Here is a 19,107-nt window from a genome sequence, read left to right as displayed (position 1 = left end):
AAATGTTGGTATCTGTGTGTAGAGGGATCTTCAAAAACTTGATGGAAGACGTATGTTATAAAGAAACTATGCATGGATTTAAACAAATTGGCACCAGAATAGTGACCTTTGAATTCCACTATCCTTGAGCTTTTGAAGCACCTTACAAAGAGAACTTTTGTCTTTTTCAAGATGGACTAATTTCCTGAAGTATTTTTAAAGGTGCTTTTAAAATTTTAAAATTTTATTTGAAGGGAAGAAAGACACACAGAGAGAGAAAGAGGCAGGGGGACAGCTCTTTCATCCTCTGGCTGGCTCACGCCCCAAATGCCTGTGACGGATCTGGGCCATGTTGGAGCTCAGGACTGAACCCCAGTTTCCTACGTGGAGACAGGGATCAAAATACATGAGCCGTCACCTGCGGCCATCCCTGGTTGCACTAGCAGGAAGCTGGATCAGAAGCAGAGTCAGACTCAAACCAGGCACTCTGAGTGGGGATGTAGGAATTCCAAGTGGCACCTTAGTTGTTGTGCTGAACGCCTGCCCCAACGTCATTGTAAATGGTCTGCTTAAAAGGAATTGAAAAATTAGTGAAATCTGGGGCTCTCTTTGGGTGATGCGTCCAAGTGTGGAGTCAGAGCTGTGATGCGCTGTCTGCCTTCTATATGGGCTCTGGCAGCTTTGCTTCTGCCGTTGTAGCCATTTGGGAATTGAATTAATGGATCGAAGACAGATGTCTGCTTCTTTTTCTTTCCCTTTTTCAAATAAATAATACAATTTTTTTTCTATGTGCCTCATTTTCCAAATGCTTTAGGCTTGTATGATTCTTTTAATCATGCAATAAAACTCATTTCTTTTAAAGGAAAACAGCAAAGAAGTGGGTCCAAGAGGCCAGGGAAGTCACACATTCTCAAATATGCCACTTGCTGTAGAGCTGGCAACCTCGAGAGGCCACCAGAGGCTCAGGGTAACGCAGTTCCAAGCCTCCGAGCTGAGCAGGAGCATCCCAGCTACTCCCTAACTGCCTCCTGAGCAGGACCTGAGGGTCTGGGGGCTGCCTGGGCTCTACTCCCAGAGTTTCCATCTCCCAGGCTAAGCCCGCTGCTCCTCGCCATTACCCAAGCCAGCCAGTGGTTTGTTCCTCCCAACCAGGGAATGTTAGCAGTGGCTCTGGGGTCACCCTAAGCCCGCTCAGCAGCTCTGAGGCTCTTAGAAATCAGACCTCACTCACCACATGTGTACTGGGTTCAAAGGAGAGGCTGAGGCTCATGTGAAAAGCACCTGGGTGGGTGTGAAGTAGGTGCAGGTGGAGACTGCAGAAATCCACCTGCTTTGTTCAATTTCGGGACCACTGCTGCATGATCGGGTCCTCGTGGACCCCGATCTCTCCCCTCAGTGATGCTGCCGCCCTGCAGCCTCAGTGTCAGGGGTGCACGCCTTGGAGAGACTTCATAAATATTCAGTCACCGGAGGAACTGAGAGTATGCTATCATTTAGGCAAACAGCTCATTTGAGGTGTGGCACGCTCGTCTTAGGAAATCAACACCGGACTGGAAATTTACAGCGCCAGGCAGGGGACAGGCAGGAAGAAGAGCTCGGCCACTGGAGCTGGTGAAGAGGCAAGGGGCACCATGGCTCTGACGATTCTGCTCTGTCCTGGCCCTGTCACCTCTGAGCCCCAGCCAACAGGCTGCACACTCCTCTGCCTGGGAGAGACACAGAGATTGATGCCAGGCTGGGGTGCTCCCTGCCAGCACATCCAGGACAGCTGGTATGCTGAGGGCTGGCCCTGGGCCCAAGCCAGGAGATCTGAGAGGGTTCCAGCTCTGCCATCCACAAGCTCAGTGACCTTAGGTCAGTGCCATGTCTGGGTGCGCCCCAGACCCACAACAATCCCAGGAGCAGCCCCCAGGTCTGTAGCACTCACTTCTGAGTTCTTAGAAACATAGCCTAGACCCACAGTGCCCCATGAGGAAGGGACTGTCCCCTTCTGCACTTGACAGCTGGAGCCAACTTCAGAGAGGTGTAATGAATTTCTCTAAGCCTGGCAACTTTACAAGCTGTCACCAGGCCACCTCCCAGCCACACCTACCTGCAAAGCATGGCTGTGAGGCTCGGAAATGGGGTCATGTATGTGAAAGCGCATTGGAAACTCTAACCCACACTATTACTACTGGGCCAGCTGTGGAGATGGTCATGGGACCAGAGTGGGGAGTGACTGGAAAATTTCATGGCCGCCGACCACACCTGCGTCCATGCCTTGAGCCTTCTCAATTCCCATGAGGCTGTTTGGCCCTTAGGCTGCCCATCCCTCCAGAAGTGGGCAGGAAGGAATTTTCCCTGCAGCGGAAGCACGAGAGGTTGCACAACAGGACTGTGTTCCGTGGGCTCTCTGTGCCATGTGATGGCTCTGTCTCCCAGCTGACAAGGTGCCCAGAGTGCCCACTACATGGCTGGCACATGCCACACCCAGGCTGGAGGAGATGGGCCCTGGCAACCATGAGAGCAGCCTGATGCAAGGGCCCTGAGCACAGGTGACAGTCTTGTTGCCCATGCTGGCTGCTGGCTGACTCAAAGGCTCGGTGTGTTATCCATCTATCACAGTTCCCGCACAGCCTCCCAGGGAAGCAGGTGATGTGGCATGCAGGGGAGTGGCACAAAGATCATTCATGTGGGCTCCAGAGGCAGACGGCCATGGGCTGAACCTGACTCTGCTTTGTCCACCCTGGATGACTGTAATGGAACTTTCCAGTCCTCGGTTGACCTATCTGTGAAATGGAGCCCATGCCACCCATGCACTGAATTTCTGTGAGGAGTGGATGGGATGTTACATGTGCAAGCTCCAACCCAGGGCCTAGCACCCCGCAGGTGCTCGGGAAAAGGTGGACAGGCCACAAGAAAGTCTGGCCTCCAGGGATTATACAGCCTGCATCAGTGCCAGCAGAGTTCGGAGTCATCCTACAATGATGACTGCGCTTAGCATTTCATTGAATTCCTGGCCATGGTCAGGCAACATGAAAGCTGTAGAGCTGGAATCTGAAGCTGTGACTTCCAAATAGCGAGTTTCTGATTGATTTGGAGAAAAAGGACCAAATTCAGGGTCAGGAGAACTCAGACTCAAGTCCTTCCCAAGCCCTTTTGGGTGAATTTCCCTAGCAGGCAGAGTAGGTGTTAGAAACAATTGGAAAGCAAGGTGTTGTGCACCTGTCAGGATGACAATTACTTCACACCACGTGGGGGGACCTGAAAGCAGGCATGTGCCCTGGGTAATCAATGGTAGGGGCAAGGTCTGGGATGCATTCTGACTGCCCAGTGGACCTGTGAGACCAGCCTGCTGCTGGACCATCACAGGCCAGCCAGTCCCTCCTTGTTCTGTGCAGTCATTGGTTACAAGGCACCAGAGAGGCTTGTCTATGCAAGGATCTGTCCAATAGGAGAGCTCTGTGTTAGACAGAGGGACCCAGGGACCCAATTAGAGCTTCCTGAGAGGAGACTGGAGCCCTGTGTCCCATCCGTGATCTTCATGGCCTCCATTTGTTGGTGCTGCAGGATCGGGCCTCCTCCTCCCTTATACATGGTCTCCTGCCTGAGGCCTTTGCAGGGTTGTTGCTAGGCAGGTGGTTGACCCCAAGCTTTGCTCTTCTGTGGCTGCCCCACTTTGCCCAGGAAGCTTGCTGCTGTGGTCTGCTGCTGGGAGCAGCGGAGCCACCTGTACACGATCCCAGGGCTAGACCTGAGCAGTTAGCTCCCAGGCCTGCTCTGCTCTCCAAGCCCACTCTTAAACCTCCCTAAAAGGTTCTGGCATGGTGGAGGGGGGCAGGTGTCACCCAGGAGCCAGGCCTGGCTCAGGCCACATTCAGGAAGGATTCTTACCCAGAACTTGAGCTTCCCAGCCTGGCCTCGCCACCACATCCTCAGGGTCATTTGACACAGAACCATGCTCAAGCTTATCCATCACGTAAGTGCACATTTGTGAGGCACTGGCCACCATGGGGAGGTGGATCTCTGCCTGCTGAGGTTGCTTCAGGAGGCAGGTGTGGGCCTGTGGGCCTCCTGAGGCTCCCAGCTGTTTCTCAGTTCCTTGCTTCTTGACTCCGGTCAGGCATGTTCAGAGCAGGGGAGGCTTCCTGGGTGATTCCGGACCTTCTGTCGTGTAGGACAAAGTTGTCACCTTCTAGAGGGTGGTTGTCGTCCATGGAAATGGGACTCCAGGTTCCAGCAAGAGGAGGAGCATGGGGCCTCGCTGTGCTACCCGCTGACTCCAAGGTCATCATCTCCTGGCCGGGCTTGCCTGCCCCACCATCCTCAGGACCAGATCTGGGTCAAAGTCAGCTCCAGGCTCCTGTCACTTAGTCTAAGGTTTGATGCCCAGGGATACCTGAGAATGCTCGAGAAGGCACTGCTGTGTCTGGGCTCGGCCCCTCAATCCCCCAGGAACTCACATCTCATGCAGCCCTACACCCCCCACCACGGGCCCCATCTGCTCAGATTGACTCGGGCCTCCCGGAGGTTGACTTCTCACTTAAATCAGTGATGGGGGCTCCTGGGTTGGTTTTCTGGGGCTGAGCAGCTGCACCTGCTTTGCTCTGATTTCAGAGGTGGCTGTGATTAGAAGAGGCAGAAAAACCCCTCCAGATTGGGGGCTGGAGACTGGAGCTCCTGGGCACCAGGCTCTGCCCTGGTGTGGACATCACCACCACACAGTTGACCAGCAGCCCCCAGCCGGTGGACCGCACCTACGACTCAGGGTATGTTTGAGGTTCCTTCATTGATTGCCATGGGTCTTCTCCTGCCAGCCCCGCAGGCACAAACTGCTGAAGGGCTCCTGTAGTGCCCATGCACTCCCTGCGGTCCTCCAGGCCCTGCTCACTGCTCTCTCTTTCTCTAGCCACCATTCTCCTAGGTCCTTGCTGAAACCACAGCTCTCTCTCTCCCCACCCCTCTCTTTTTTTTTTTAATTTATTTATTTTTATTGGAAAGGCATAGAGCAGAAGAGACAGAAAGGTCTTCCAACTGCTGGTTCACTCCCCAAGTGGCTATAACAGCCGGAACTGAGCTAATCCAAAGCCAGTAGCCCTTCCCACGTGGGTGCAGGGTCCCAAGGCTTTGGGCATCCTTATTACTTTCTCAAGCCACAAACAGGGATCTGAATGGGAAGTGGAGCAATTGGGATACAAACCAGTGCCCGTTTGGAATCCCGGCGTGTATAAGGTGAGGGTTTAGCCACTAAGCCATTGTGCTGGGCCCCATCACCATCATCTTAAGCCTCTTCTTGAGCTTCTATTGTATGCCAGGTGATGAATCAAAGCTTATATACATAGATATTACCCAAAGTTCATGAAAATAAAGTTAGAAGATTTATTTTGGTGCACAAAATCCTTGAGGTCCACACATAAGTGAATCTTAAAAAAAAAGCCCATGCAAAACTGTATGGGTTTCAAAAGTTTGCAATAAAATAAAGTGATTTATTAATTATATTTCCCCATAGGATTTTTGAAATACTGCACATGAATTTAGCCCACATAAGCAGGTGAGCAAGACGCTGTTTTTATCCCCCACTTCACGGGTGTGTAAACTGAGGCTTGGAGTTCAATGAATTGCCCCAAAATTGTATCAGTAAGAAGCCACGACCTTCAGCTTTGAGTAGCTCACAGGTTAATGGGGAAATCAGCCAAAAACAAGAGAAATGGCAGGAAAGATACATTAACAAAGTGCTGAATGTTCTGGAAGTCTTAAGCACATACAAAGGCCCAGAGGGGAACTAGAGAGCTCCATTTGCATGTGAGGCTGCCGGAATAGGCCTGCCTACAGCTGTGTGCTGGCCACTAAGGGTGTTCATGGCTAAGCATTCCTCTCCATTGCTGAGCCCCAAGAAGGTCAGGCCCGCACCTGCCAGCAGCTTTCTGTTGTCCCCTCACTGGGCATACCTCCTCCCAGCGTCAACTACAGACCCCCAGAGCAGCCCTGGATCCCTTGGGTCCCAGGAAACAGCCTCTAAGAGGCATCAGGGCTGCCACTCATGTCTCCTCTACTTGCTGGCATGCCCATTTTATAGTTGAGGAAACTGAGGCCCATGTATCATTTGAGTAACTTGGCCATGATGGGGTGGGAATCCTGCCATCTGGCTCCAGAGTTTGGACTCTGGCCTGCCATCCTGCAGGGCAGAAGAGGCCAGAGAAAGCAAATTAGCAGGAGAAGAGGTTATTAGAAGGTTATTAGGCCAGAAGAAGCAAATTAGCAACCCGAAGCTGAACCTCAGAGCTCCCCTCGTGCCTGTGCCACCTCGGATGAGCCACCTACCCATTCTAGGCCTCAGTCTCCTGACCTGGAGAGCATAGGCAGGACTGTGACTGCCCTCCGAGGGTTGAGAGGACAGATGTAAAACGCCTGGCACGCAGCGGGTGTTCAGCACATGGGTGCCTGATGAAGGATCCCTCAGGTCATCCCCTCAGCACACAGGATGGCATTGCAGGTCTGCGCCCGTTCCTGCCAGTGGGGCAGAGAGAGCGGTCGGGGAGGGGGAGACACAAAGAAAGGCAGAGAAAGAGAAACACCTTCCATCTGCTGCTTCACTCCCCACATGGCTGCAATGGCCGAGACTGGGCCAGGCCGAAGCCAGGAGCCTGGGACTTTCTCAAAGGTGGAAGGTACATAAGCTGGGCCTTCCTCTGCTGCTTTCCCAGACGCAATCATAAGAAAAGCAGAGGAAGACGGTTGAAGTGCTTGGGCCCTTGGCTTCAGTTTGGCCTAGTTCTGCCCGATGAGGCCATGTGGGGAGTGAACCAGGAGATGGAAGATCTGTCTGTCTTCTGTCTCTCCTTCTCCCTCTGTAAATCTACCTTTCCGGTAAAAATAAATAAATCTTTTTAAATAATTAGCTTCGGTAGTATAATTAGCACATGATAGATTGTACCTATTTTTTATAATTTTTTTAATTGGAAAGTCAGATATACAAAGAGGAGGAGAGGCAGAGAGGAAGATCTTCCATCTATTGATTTACTCCCCAAATGACTACAACAGCCTGAGCAGAGTCAATCCAAAGCCAGGAGCCAGGAGCCTCTTCCGGGTCTCCCTCGCAGGTGCAGGGTCCCAATGCTTTGAGCAGTCCTTGACTGCTTTCCCAGGCCACAAGTAGGGAGCTGGATGGGAACCAGAGCCACTGGGATTAGAACCAGTGCCCATATAGGAACCTGACACATGCAAAGCAAGAACTTTAGCCCCTTAGGCTACCACGCCGGGCCCTGAACCTTTTGAAGCATATAGTTTCTAAAGTTCAGCCATTTGAGTCCACAGTGAAATCATCGCTAAAATCAAGACAATGAGCATATCCATCAATGCCCAAGTGGCTCTGTGGGCATCCCAGCCACCTGTCCCTGCTCATCTTCCCCTGGCCCTGTGCAACCCCGGTCTGGTTTCTGTCCCTTGGTCCTCTTTTTCCCAGTGGTCTGCATTTCCCAGAATTTGATGTAAGTAGAATTGCATGGTACATACTCTCTCTTTTTTTCTGGCTTCCTGGACTAAGCAGTTATTTCCAGGGTCACCCACACTGTTGTGTGTATAGTAGCTCACTCGTCTTCATTGCTGAACAGTGTTCGGCTGTGGGGCTCCATTCCAATTCCAGTCACTGGTGGACATGGGGGTTGTGTCCAGTTTGGGGCCATGAGATGCACGTGCAAATCCACTTTCATTTCTCATGGGGAAACATCTTGGTGTGGGGCGGCTGAGCCCCGGTGACTGGAACAGGTTTAGCTATCAGGAAATGCTGGGCTGCCCATTGGTCCTGGCTGTGGATGAGCAGGTGGGAAGCAACCCAGCAAGTGGGACGGGGCTTTCTCACACTCCCTCTCAAATAAGTAAATAAATGAATGAATAACAAATCTTCCACCTGCAAGCACCAGCATCCTATATGGGTGCCAGTTTGTATTTCAGCTGCTCCACTTCTAATCCAACTCCCTGCTTATGGCCTGAGAAGGCAGGGAATGGCCCAAGTGCTTGGGCCCCTGTACCATTGTAGGAGACCTGGAAGAAGTTCCTGGCTCCTGGCTTCAAATCAGCTCAGCTCTGGCCATTGCAACCATTTGAAGAGTGAACCAAAGGGTGGAAGATCTCTCTTTCTGCTTCTCTCCCCTTTTCTCCATAAATCTACATTCCAGATAAAGATAGAATCTTGTTTTAAAACATTATAAAGGGTTGTTTTTTTTTTAAAGACCTAGACTGCCATACTACCCAAGATCAGATGATCGCTGTAGCTGCTTCTTTGGTTCATTTCTGCCCTATGAATGCTCCCCAGTGAACATGCTTTGTTTTGGCAATAACAAAATGTTTTTACAAATGCATTTATTACTGTAAATATAAATATGGATGCCAAAAGGTGCAAAGCCTAAGACTGGGGGAACCACACCCAAAGGCTACTCGCCCTTCTGGGGGCTACCAGATGTGGGGGGGGGGTCCTTGGAGAGACAGGGAGGGGCCCTCGGTGGCACAGGGGTGACATGGATCTGAAGCTCTAAGAACTCCCTGTGCATCAGGAAGATCTCGCTCCTCCCCCCAGCCGGCGCCCCCTTCACCCCACACCCAAGGGAAAGCGAGAGGAGGAGGGCTCGCCCAGGCATGCCATGCCAGGCTGACTTTCGCTCTCGGCCCAGCCCCTGAGTCACATGGGAAAACCTTAAGCACCAGCTCCAGACACTGGGCTCCCTCCCTCTCCCACTGCTGTGTGTTCTTGCTCTCCTGTGAAAAGAAAGGGCTGAAAGGGAGGGAGGCCCAGCCAGGCTGGTGGGAAGGCAGCCGTTCCAGCCTTGTTCAGTCAAGGCCAAGAGAAGCAAGGCAGAGACCAGGAGGTCAGGCTCTGGGCATACTTCCTGGGCTGTGTGACCTCAGGTGGCTTCCTTAACCTCTCTGAGTCCTGGGTTGCCGTTGTACCCTGTGCCCAGGAGGAGGTGGTGCCACACAGAGACCCAGAAAAAAGCACCGTGCAAACCTCAAAGCTGCCCATCCCCCTTCTACATGAAGATTTCATCAGAACCCTCCACGGTTGTGGCAGGCCAACCAGGTGTGCTGCAGCCACACAGTGGAGCTGCCCCTGTCAGGACTAGTCTTGAGTGGCGTGGGTGTGGAATTAAAAGAAGCCTCTATTTATAGCCAAAGCCGAGGCTGTCACTTCCCAGGGACCCTCAGATGCACACATCTGCACTGCCTGGTGGCTTGGCCTCTGCCGCCCCACCCCCCAGCCTGGGAGCCACCCAAGAGAGACTCACCTCTCCCCACCCCTCCACCCCCACTGCTGGCCCCACCCTCCACAGAGGGGAAGGGAGGCCTCTTTGTCCGGCTGCACCCCCATTGGATTCTCATCTCAGAAACAGAATATAACCCTTGACGGGGGTGGAGTCGGGGAGAGGACTTGAGCAATGGAAATCCTTGAGTTCATCCTAGGAGGCAGTGTCCAAAGTAGAAGTCCCCACACTATCTCCCCCACCCACTTCCCCCAATACTTTTCTTCTTCTTTGCTTGGGTATTCCTATTAGACTGGCAGCACCCTTGCTCTCTCTGCCCGATCTGAGCTGGGAGCCTCTTCCAGCTCCTTTTGCACCCTGCTGACCCTGTCACAGCCCTAAGCACCAGAAACAGCTGCCTTCTGCTCATACCAGCCAGCCCCGCAGACCACGAGCTTGGAGGAGAGTGGCCAGCACAGAGCTATGAGCGGGCTTTGGAGACCCTGGGAGTTTGGGCTTGGCCCATGCAGCACTACGGCTCTTAGGGAGCCATAGAGCTGAGGGCGCTCTGGATCCAGAGGAGCCTCCACCAAATGCCAGCCCCCACCCTCCCTGACTTCCTATCCAGAAGGTTCCTGAGAAGGCTAAAACCCACGGAGCCAAGAAGCAATGAGCTCAACGCCTGCACAGCTGGCACTCCATAAATGCCATCCATGCCTCTGCTTTCTCAGCCCCCCAAAAGAATGGCACCTAGAATCTCTCCCCGATCCTTCCTCAGGAGTGTGGGGCAGCAGGTGGGGTGGTGTAAGAGAGGCCCCTGACCTGGACTCCCCCTTGCAGGATCACGAAGGCTAAGACTCCCTCTGTCCTTGCGGGAAGCTCCAGGGAAGACACAGGGACAGGCCAGGCCCCTGACTGCCGCTCCTCCTGTGCAGGGCTCCCCTCATCCCAAGGCAACCCTCCCACCTCGGCCCACCTTCCCCACTCTCTGTCTTCTCCTTCCCACCTGTCTGGCCTGTTGTTTTCTTGCCCCGGGTGAAATGTGAGCTCTGTCATTAGAAATTACCATGACAGTCTCTCTCTTTCTCTCAACTGACAGTGGTGGGGCAGTGAGGGACTGGGTGAGGGGCTTCCACACCAGGCTGCCTGCTTCTCCACGGCCCTGCCCTCCCCCACAGCCTGCCAGCCCTGCAGGGCCAGGCTGTTCCCACGCGAGCATAGCACCTGTCGGCTCTGGGAAGAGGCCAGGAGGATCTTCCCGCAGCAGGATTCCCCCACATCTCTCCCTGCAGCCCCATCAAGAGTTTACAGCAACAAATGGAGCCCTTCTTTTTCATCTCTCCACACCCTCCCTCTCCCATCCTTCCCGTGAGCCGTGGGCTTTCTATGGCACAGGATGTGCTATGGATTAGAGCAGAACTGAACCTGGTTACCAGCTGTTCTGCAAGAAGTCAGGGCTGGAGGAGAGGCACGCAAACACCACACAGTCTCCCTGCTTTCACTGCGCTAGGCCTGGAGAGCCTCTTTCTCCTACAACGCTTGCTTACATTACCACAGGGTGAATGCATTATGCTTGCTTCATTTTGTTGAAGTCTTGTTTTTTTTTTTTTTAACATTTATTTTTCATTGGACAAACAGATTTCCAAAGAGAAGAAAATACAGATTGATAGAGCTTTTTCTTCTAGCTCACCCTCAAATTACCACAATGACCAGAGCTGAACTAATCTGAAGCCAGGAGCCAAGAACTTCTTCTGGGTTTCCCACGTGGGTGCATTTTCTCACTAGGCCGTCCTCCACTGTTTGCCCAGGCTGCAAGCAGGGTGCTGGATGGGAAATGGAGCAGCTGGGACACGAACTGGTGCCTATAAGGGATGTTGGTGATTGGAAGTGGAGGATTAGCCAACTGAGCCATTATATCAGGCCCAAGACTTACATAGTTATCTGAAAACCAGAGAAAGAGAGAAATCTTCCATTTGCTGGTTCACTCTCCAAATGGCCATAATGGCTGAGGCTGGGCCAGAGTGAAGCCAGGAGCCTGGAACTGCCTCTGGGTCTCCCAGGGTCCCAAGCACTTGACCCATCATCCTCCACTGCCGTTCCAGGTGGATTCCCAGGGAGCTGGATCAGAAGTGGAGTAGCCAGGACTTGAACTGGCACTTGTGTAGGATGATTAACTTACTGCACCGTAACGCAGCCCCTCTTGTTATTACTTTAAATCTGGTCCTTCCACTGTGACAGTTGTGGGGTGGGCAGTTTTGGGAGGCCTGCCTTGCACGTGGTCGGGGTGCAGCAGCACTTCTGGCCGTGACAGTGAGATGCAGGACCAGCTCCCTGCACAGCTGCCATGATCAAAAACACCCCTAGGAAAGTGCCGAGCAGTCTCTAGGAGGCTCCCCTAACCCTGAGTTAAGATTTGATGCAAATGAATAACTAAGAATAGTCTCAGGGCATTAAAGTGTTGGTGTGTGTGTGTGTGTGTGTGTGTGTGTGTGTGTGTGTGTGTGTGTGTGTGTAACTAATTTGCCTTTGTCCCTCCCCCCATTTTTTAAAGATTTATTTATGCTCATTTGAAAGGCAGAGTTAACAGAGAAGCAGAGACAGCAAGATCTTACACATGCTGGTTTACTTCCCAAATGTCTGCATTAGCCAGAGCTGGGTCAATCTGAAGCCAAGAGCCAGGAGTCTCTTGGGATCTCTCACTAGGGTGCATGGGCCCAAGGACTTGGACCATCCTCTACTACCTTCTCAGATAATAAACAGGAAGCTGGATCAGAAGTGAAACAGCTGGGACTCAAACCCATATGGAATGATAGTGAAGCAGGCAGAGGTTTAGCCTACTTAGCCACAGTGCTCTGGTCACCAGCAAAGGCCATGGCACTGAGTGTACAAAGGCCCTGAGTGGTGGTTCAGAGGGGACAGTGATCCCATGAGCAGCAAGTGTAGACACTGCCACCCTCAGCCACACCTGAGACACCGTGCTGCAGAGAGGGGCTAAGCAGCCACCCACTCTCATGCTCATTCTCATCCTCGCCTTGACCTTGCTGTGCTCCCAGACAGGGGGGCAACTGTTTCTCCCTCTGTGAAACCAAGGACATTCCCTTGGCTTTTTCAAAACAAAACAAAAAGCCCCGCTTACTCACAGTGGAAAACAGACAGAACCCTGAACGTGCAGACCACCGAGGCATCCCTGCAGAGCGGCCACTCGGGTGCTTGCTGTCACATTGAGGGAACTGCATCACCTCTCGGAGGCAGCTGTCCCAACATGCTAACATGGGGCATTATGAGGTGGCCTCACCCCTAGCCTGGTGGAGGGCAATCACCCCCAGGTTTTCAGGGTTCACTGAAGTGAGTGATGGAGCACATGGTGGGACCTCTACAAGAGCCTAGGGCCAGCAGCCCATACCCAGGGCCTCTTTCATCACTGCCACGTGCCTGAAACCTCACCATCCCAGTGGCATCCTGCACCTCTGGGTGTTGCCAGGTTCCTAGAGGCACTTACAGTCTCTGTGCCTGGCATCTCCTGCTTCCCTATCACCCACAGGTTGAGGGCCCAGCTCATTTGTGCCAGGGAATCATAAGAGCTGCCAACATGCCAAGTAGCATGCTTTGTGCTTAATCTGACCTACCAGAAGGTGGGCATCACCACCCTACGTTACAAAGTGAACAAGGCATAAAGAAGGTTCGGGTATTGGAGAGAGTGGCAGGTTGAGCATACCCTGGTGACCTGGAAGCTGCCCGCACACCTGTTCCCTGTTGCTCTGGCAGCCTCATCTCCCAGCACTGCCCACAGCACAAGCTCCAGACACAGTGGGATTCCAGTCCCACTGAAAGTAACTGCGAGACCTGGAGGCAGTGGCTGGGCCTCTCGGAGCCTTGGTGCCCCACCTGCAAAATGGAGTGATGACAGGAGCGACTCTCATGGGGGCTGTCATGAAGCCAATGTGCGGTAAGGCACAAGAGGCCCTGGGCCTTGAGCTTGGCCGCTGGGGAACATTCCATGAAGAAAAGTAAAACCCCAACACATGACCACACCGAGGCCCTGGTGGCCTCCCAGACAGAGCACCTTGATGTCACCTGTCTTTATGTTCTCCCTTACCTGGGATGTCCTCTGCTGCTCCCTTTCCAACCCCTGCGTATCCTGCAAGGCCCCATTCCCCCTCCACCTCTCCCCTTGCCTTCCCTTTCCTGCCTTCCACCTAGCTGAGCATTCCCTCCTCAAAACCCAAGTCCAGCTCTCATTTCTGCTTGTCATAGTCTCCCACTCCACATGGAGTTGTCTGGTGGCAGTCTTCCCCATGGACAAGGACACAGCTCGGGCCTGCAGTGACCTCCTGTAGTCTTCAGTGTCCGGGATTACCCAGGGGAGTCTGGCGACAACCTAGAGGCAAGGGTGGCCTCCTTGATGGCGAGCCTCCAGTCTGTGCTGAGCAATTGCTGGGTGTCCATGCTGTCCCAAGACTCAACTCATATCAGTTTCTTGAATCCTCCTGAGATCTTAGAAAACAGGTGTCAGTAGCAGGTGGATCCTGTGGCTTTCCCTTCCTCCCACTGGGCAGCTCTGAGGATCTGCCACCTCACTAACTCCCTGCTAATGGGTATGGAAGTACCCAAGGGCCCAGGCACTGGACCCCAATCCCATGATGGAGGGGAACAGGCGTGAACAGATGTGGACCCAGTCCTGGGCACGTGGACCCCTTTGTTAGTTAGTTGTGGTTAGAGGACTTCCAAACTCCGCCTTGTGTACGGCACTGAGGATGTTCCCCCTAGCCTCCTCTGACTCTCTCTCTCTCCCTCTCATTGTCTCTCTCTTACTCACTCGCTCACTGTCTCTCCCCCTGAATCCTTGTGGGCAGGCATTGCCCCGTAGCACATCCTTGCCTATTTGAATCCGTCTTGGCACCTGCTTCTCCAAGGGCCAGACTCTCTCCGCTTCTGTTGCAGAGGCTGGCAGGCAAAGCAGATCACCTTGACTCCTGAAGGGGAACTAGGTCTGGCCAAGGAGGCATTCCAGTGCACGCAGTGTCTGTGGCTACAGGAGAGGCAGAGCCCTCCCCAGCCCCAGCCCCTATTTCTGGCTGCTCCTCCTAAGCAGCCAAGTTGGGGAGAAACCAGGATTTTCTCCAGCACATCCAGTAGCCCTTGTGCACAGGTGCCTCGAGGCAGCTGCAGGGCAGCTTCTCAATGTGCCATCCAGTTCCCAGCTTGGCAGTGAGGGCCGTGTCCTAAGCACAGCTTCAGGGTAGCAGTTCCCTGGGAGGGTCCAGCCTTACCGACAACCTTGGAAACCCCCACATCCTTCCTGCCTGGCATGCCTCAGCTGGCTCCTGCTTCCTGTGCCCACCTTGCCGCATTATTGTCTTTTGAACTGCAAGTGGGCAGGAAGGTTCCTTAGTGTGGTCAGGTGGGCCTGCAAGGCCAGCATCACAGTAGAGCTCCCAGCCGCTGACCTCCCCTCCCCCTCTCTCCCAGCACCCAGCCTAGCAGCAAGCGTTCTTCATCCTCAGAACATCTGTAGCAATGGGCATGGTGGGGAAAAAACACAATTCCCAAGTTAAAAATGTATCTGACCTTGCATTTTCAACACAAGCATTTGTTTTTACCATGTCTCGTGCCATTAGGGGGCCAGGCACCATGGTAAGCATCTACATTCAGTGCCAGCATCCCATATGGATGTCAGTTTGTGTCCTAGTTACTCCCAATCCAGTTCCCTGCTAGTGCACCTTGGAAAGCAGTGGAAAATGACCCAAGTGCTTGAGAACCTGCATCCACATGGGAGACCTGGAAGAAGCCCTTGGCTCCTGGCTTTAGACTGGTCCAGCTTCAGCCATTAAGACCATTTGAGAAGTAAACCAGCAGATGGAAGATCTCTTTCTCCTCTCTGTAACTCTGCCTTTCAAATAAAATTGAATCAATCTTTTAGCAAAAAGATGTCCAGTGGTGTTTACCTACACACACACACACACACACACACACACACACACACACACACACACATGCAATCTTCCAAAGTGTAAGTCAAATCAAATTTTTGTGGCATGTTTAAGAATTGACTTAGCATGTAGAGCAAATATGCAAAAAGAAAATATCCCATATACTTTCTTTTTTGCAAGATTTGTTTGTTTTTATTGGAAAGTCAGATTTACAGAGAGAAGGGGAGATAGAAAGAACTTACATCCACTGGTTCACTCCCCAAGTGGTCACGATAGCTGGCATTGAGTCAATCTGAAGCCAGGAGCTTCTTCTAGCTCTCCAACATGGGTGCAGAGTCCCAAAACCTTGGGCCATCCTCGACTGCTCTCCCAGGCCATAAGCAGGGAGCTGGATGGGAAGTAGAACAGCCAGGATACAAACTGGCGCCCATATGGCATCCTAGCGCATGTAAGACAAAAAGCCACTAGGCTGCTTTTGTACAATAAATGATAGTAGACTTTGGTTTTCTTAAAGCAGTATGTTTTCATTGTATGAACAAATGCATCAGCAATAACAAAGAAGTAAAGATACATGTTTGCCCTAATTTAACCAGTAATTTTATTTGTTTGTTGGTTTATTTGTTTTTGAACCTGTCATTGATACTGTCTCAATCCATGTGTTGTGAAAAATTGAACTTGCATTACTTTTAACATATTGTTTACTCAATGCTATGTTAATCAATTTCATAACATTGTAAATTGTTGCTGATGTTTTGTAGGGGCTTTTAACCGACAGGGACTTTACTCTGTTAGCTCTACCTTCAGACCAGAGAAGGTCTCCCCTAGAAACCACTGAACTTATCTGGACAATAAGATGCTGAACTCTATGCTAGGTATATGCATGCAATGAATGAATCCCAATTGAACTTCAACTGTGAATATGCAGCAAGGTGGAGGAATCCACCATGGGGGTAGGGTTGTGGGAGGGGTAGGGGGAATCCCAGTGCCTATAAAACTGTATCACATAATACAATGTGATTAACAATTAAAAAAAAATAAATCTTTTTTAAAAAAAAGAAGTAAAGATAAGAGTGCCATTTAGCCTGGGGGTTATTGCACCAGCTAAGGCATCCGTATTCCACATTGGAGTACCTGGGTTTGATTTCCACTCCTGACTCCAGCTTCTCGCCAGCATAGAACCCAGAAGGCAGGAGGCAGAGGTCAAGTGCTTGGATTTCTGCCATCTGTCAGGGAGCCCAGGACTCAGTCCTGGGCTCCTGGCGTCAGCCTGGCCCAGCTCCAGTCAATATGGGCATTTGAGAAGTAACCCAGCAGATGAGAGCTCTCTCTCTCTCAATTTTTATTTTCAAATAAAAATAAATTAGTCAAACCTCTCCAGCCAGAAAAAAAGCTCCTATGGTTGTGGTACAGTTTGTGCATGGAGGGAAAGCCCCTGGCCTGCACTTGCGGCTACTCTGCCCTCCTCTCCTTCAGCTCACACTTCACAGCCCACACGAGGTCCCAGGTGGAGCAGACACGTCCCTACTTTGCACTTTCAGTTTCTCCCACCTGTAACATTCCTTCTCTGACATCCCTTGGCTGGTACTTCCCTTCTGTTTGAAACTTGTCTCAAAAAAAAAAGTACCAAAGCACCTCCTGTTTGTCACCTCTCTGCACTCCCACCTTTATTTTTTTCTCCCTTCATACTCAGGAATGTGTGATGTGCTTGCCTCTTAACGTGTTTGCTGTGGCTTTTTGTCATTGTCCCTGGAGGATCATCTGCCCATCATCTGCCCTCAGGCAGGGCACCCTGTCCTGTTCTGGCATGGAGATGTGCTCCATTCTGGGAGCAGCTGGGCCCACTGCCACCTGCTATGGAAATGTCCTCATCCTTGTTCCACAGCTGGAGTTGAACACTGACCCTTCGGAGGCTGCTCCCAAAAAGCTGGGGAACAGCCAGCAGCATCCCTCCTGGATTCCAGTGACAGCAGCGCCTAGCTCCCCCAACCCACAGGATCAGAGCCAGCCATACACCCTGAGGAGGGGGCATCTTCTGGGAAATCTACGGGCGGGGCCCCCACACCACCACCACAGCTCGTGACCTGTCCTCATAGATTCCTGGACCCCTGGGGGAAACTCCCACTGTTTCCTGCCATCCTGAAGCGTGAGCATAGTGGGTACCCACCATCAGGAACTCTGTCTCTCACCGCCCAAAGCATATCCAAGACCTTTGACCAAGGCCCGACTGAAGCCGGGTGAAGGTAAGCCCAGAGTAGCAGGTGGAGAAACTGCCAATGCCACCTACCACACCCCTGTAGCCTTAGGCTTGGGCATGACCACAAGTGATCAGCTCCCTGTCCACCCACGGCCCACCCAGAGCACTCTGACCCTTCCTAAGCCAGGTCACAGAGGGACACAGCGGAAGCCCCTTCCTTTGTCCAAGTCTGTCTTCCTGACCTGGGACTTGCCTGGGAGCCCAGTCTCCTTCTGGGAGGCAGGGACGGGAGCACCTGGCATCCTCCTTGCTCTTACGCCAGTGGCAGATGCCACTTGTCACCCCCACTTTCCTCGAAGAGCCTACCACGTGGACTGTGATCACTGGGGGCTCACCCCAACTGCCATCCTGTCATCGCATCCTCAGCAAGGCACCACAAAGCCAGCTGGCAGTGGGGTAGGATGGTGTCATTTCTTCCCAGGTAATCCCTTATTGAGTTAACCCCACATAACCAGAACAGGGCAGTGGGACCCCAGAAGGGCTTCCCTCGCTGCCCATGCCTGGTGGCCGGGAAGTGGAGGAAGCAAAAGAGACAAGGGGCACAGACCTTGACTTGTCCCCGTGGGCAAAGGACAGCCTCAGGACTTGGAACAACAACCTAGGCGCTTCACTGCTGAGACAAGTCTGTGTGGTGCCCAGCAGGGTCTGGGGGTGTTGCGGGCACCTGTGCACCCAGCTACACCCTCAGCTCAGCCCCCGCCACACTGGTGTGACTTGGACAAGACTTTCTATCTATGTGTCTCCAACAGAGGTTTGCCTGCCAGCCGCCTGCGTTGTTGACTTGTCCATACTTCCAGGGGACCTGTAGCCGTGGTTAAGGACAGTGTGCCCTGGAACTTGCATTTCATCCAGTGTCTGTTCTTCCTCTGTCATGGACAGGATGGCATTGCTTCTGCCTGCCTGAGCCCTCTGTTTCCAAAGGTGCTTGGAAGTCACCTGGTGCTGCCAAGCAGCTGTGACTGCACCCCGGGAAGAGCTGGGTTAGAGGTGCCAGTCAGAGGGCATGGCCAGAAAGGAAGTCATAGATCCGGCTGGTGAACTTTCTCCTGCTATTGTCGTGTGCACAGAGATCTTTGCTGCTGGCTTCCTGGTTCACAGATGAAACTGCCCGATACTGGGTCCTGGAGTTAGCATCACCAACGTGAGTTCCACCTGCTTTGGAATGTGCTGTGTGGGTTTTACTGCTGCACCTTGAGACCTCATCCTTAACTGGACCTGGAAGATTTTTCCAGCAAATCCCTATGAGGTGGCCACTCCTGCCAGCTGTGGTGGTGGGAACAGAGCTCCTTCCACAGGGTGAGGGTCAGATCTGCACCCCTTACCGCAGAAGAGGAAGCTCTTATCCAGCCACTTATTCATTCATTCATTCATTCAATCAATTATTTATCAGGAACCATTTTATAAGCACCGATGCGTCCCAAGCTTTGTTCTGGGTACTCCACTGAGTTAAATCCTCTAGCTTCTAAATAACGACCTCCCTCCACCCCCAACACACACACACACCCCATCCGACAGCTGAAAATGCAGAGAGATAAGAAAATGAAGTCACTTGTTCAGGATTGCACCTGCCAGGACAGAAGGACTGGACAGGGCCTGAGCCCTCAACCCAGTTCTCCCTCTGCCCTGCCGCCGCCCCACCCTCCACTACCACACCCCTGCCTGCACCTGCGCATAGGGTTTCTGAATCCCATCCCCAGCAGGGTTTTCACACCTGCTCTCCAAAAGCCTCACA

Source organism: Ochotona curzoniae, unplaced genomic scaffold (assembly GCF_017591425.1).
Source record: "Ochotona curzoniae isolate NIBS_2020 unplaced genomic scaffold, NIBS_Ocur_1.0 contig_3255, whole genome shotgun sequence".
In the NCBI taxonomy this organism is placed as follows: Eukaryota; Metazoa; Chordata; class Mammalia; order Lagomorpha; family Ochotonidae; genus Ochotona; species Ochotona curzoniae.
The sequence above is the reverse complement of the archived record's forward strand: the minus strand, read 5'-3'. Positions refer to the sequence as shown.